General features: G+C 57.7%; 1 non-coding gene across 1 annotated transcript in view; it reads right to left on the reverse strand.

The window, feature by feature from the left end:
- LOC126149533 (small subunit ribosomal RNA) overlaps positions 1 to 808 on the reverse strand; it is a 1,909-nt gene extending 1,101 nt beyond the window's left edge. The window contains exon 1 of the ribosomal RNA XR_007530968.1: positions 1 to 808. This exon is cut by the window's left edge and continues 1,101 nt beyond it. This is a non-coding gene — a ribosomal RNA (small subunit ribosomal RNA).
- Between the last annotated feature and the right edge of the window lie 1,692 nt (positions 809 to 2,500).

The following is a 2,500-nucleotide window of genomic DNA, read 5'->3' on the forward strand; positions in this document are numbered from 1 at the left end:
AGCACCTTGGTAGGATTTCAACGGGGTCCGCCTCGGGACGCACGAACACGCACGAGGCGGTCGCACGCCTTCGGCTCGCCCCACCGGCAGGACGTCCCACGATACATGCCAGTTAAACACCGACGGGCGGTGAACCAACAGCGTGGGACACAAATCCAACTACGAGCTTTTTAACCGCAACAACTTTAATATACGCTATTGGAGCTGGAATTACCGCGGCTGCTGGCACCAGACTTGCCCTCCAATAGATACTCGTTAAAGGATTTAAAGTGTACTCATTCCGATTACGGGGCCTCGGATGAGTCCCGTATCGTTATTTTTCGTCACTACCTCCCCGTGCCGGGAGTGGGTAATTTGCGCGCCTGCTGCCTTCCTTGGATGTGGTAGCCGTTTCTCAGGCTCCCTCTCCGGAATCGAACCCTGATTCCCCGTTACCCGTTACAACCATGGTAGGCGCAGAACCTACCATCGACAGTTGATAAGGCAGACATTTGAAAGATGCGTCGCCGGTACGAGGACCGTGCGATCAGCCCAAAGTTATTCAGAGTCACCAAGGCAAACGGACCGGACGAGCCGACCGATTGGTTTTGATCTAATAAAAGCGTCCCTTCCATCTCTGGTCGGGACTCTGTTTGCATGTATTAGCTCTAGAATTACCACAGTTATCCAAGTAACGTGGGTACGATCTAAGGAACCATAACTGATTTAATGAGCCATTCGCGGTTTCACCTTAATGCGGCTTGTACTGAGACATGCATGGCTTAATCTTTGAGACAAGCATATGACTACTGGCAGGATCAACCAGGGAGCTGCGTCAACTAGAGCTGAGCAGCCGGCCGCCCGGGAGTGTGTCCCGGGGGCCCGCGCGAACACGCAAGCGTCCGCTCAATTATTCTGCAAACAGGAGGAGGCTGAGCTCCCCTGCACAATACACCTCGAAACCCTCTCAGGTCCCGGCGGCGCGCAGCGCCGTCCTAAGTACTTGGTCGGGTTCGAGAGAGGCGCAATCGCCCGGAGTTAGGCGAGTAGACGCTTTAGGTGCGACCACCCGTGCTCCCAACTGAGCTTGCCGCTGCCGACAGAGGCCCGGGAGCGTGCTGTCGTGGCATTGCCGGCGGGAGACAACACGCGCCACCTACGGTGACCGGCAGCTCCAACGCCAGCGCCACAGAAGGGCAAAGGCCCCACGTGGGTGCCGAAGCGAACTCTCCCAGCACAGCGCACGTGCCAACACGTCTGCACAACTGCGATACAAACCACCAGCGAGAACCGCTGGGGCGACCGAGCAGCAGACGGCGTCGCGGCGCCGAGTGCCGGGCGGCGGCGCATCCTCAACGCACACAGTCCTCAATCGGACCAGCACACTGCAGATGTCCACCGCGCTTCGCACCGGGCCGGCGAGGACCCACTTTGGCTGCACGGCGCCGCGCGCAGGGTGCCCCGGCGCGCAGCTGCGCCGCCTGCCGCGTCCGTCGGCCGGCGCGCCTGCCACTGGGCGCCCCCACCAGCCGGCTGTAGCGCGTGCGCCCACGCACCGCGCGGCCAGCACGCCGGGCGGCCCCCCCTCACCGGCCGGGGACAGTCCCACCCACCCACAGCCGCGTATCGCTTCACACCCAGATCCACATTCACGTTCATTGGTGTGGTGGGTATCGCTGACACAACCGCGTCATAGCTGTACCGATCGTTGCCCTCACAGATGTACCTCCAGCAAGATCAACCGCACCACAACGGGTTACCAGTTGTTCATTTGCGTAACGTCACCAGTAAACGTACACGTCCACGTCCATCCCCGTTTGCAAAGTCAACTATTATTGCATGCCTGCCTGTCAGGTGTCAAGACACACTACATCCGCTCACATCCACGCAACAAAATGTGCCCGACTAGAGGGCACGTGGAAGGTGCCCCCGTACGTATGCGATGTCCATTGCGCGACGAACTGTCAACCAGCCTCTGTAGCATGTCGCAGATGTGGAACGCGGGACACCGTGCTATCACATTGTGTGAGAAGAGACTACTATGTCTGCATACACGCGCCACTACATGAACAGACGGCTCATGCTGATCGCCATCCACTGCGTCCATTACTCCCACACGTCTCTATGGCGTACCACACTGCAATACAGCTGTTATGGGGAGATGACACGTAGCTGTGTACACAACATTCTGAGCGGGTTGCGGTTGGACAACAATACATTAATGTAACGTGTCATATGCCATTTACAGAGCAGGTTAAGGCACAACGTGGGTTAGGTTAAGGCACAACGTGGGTTATGTTAAGGCACAACGTGGGTTATGTTAAGGCACAACGTGGGTTAGGTTAAGGCACAACGTGGGTTAGGTTAAGGCACAACGTGGGGTAGATTGCGGCACAACTTGGGGTAGATTGCGGCACAACTTGGGGTAGATTGCGGCACAACTTGGGGTAGATTGCGGCACAACTTGGGGTAGATTGCGGCACAACTTGGGGTAGATTGCGGCACAACTTGGGGTAGATTG

This window comes from Schistocerca cancellata, unplaced genomic scaffold (assembly GCF_023864275.1).
Source record: "Schistocerca cancellata isolate TAMUIC-IGC-003103 unplaced genomic scaffold, iqSchCanc2.1 HiC_scaffold_935, whole genome shotgun sequence".
In the NCBI taxonomy this organism is placed as follows: domain Eukaryota; kingdom Metazoa; phylum Arthropoda; class Insecta; order Orthoptera; family Acrididae; genus Schistocerca; species Schistocerca cancellata.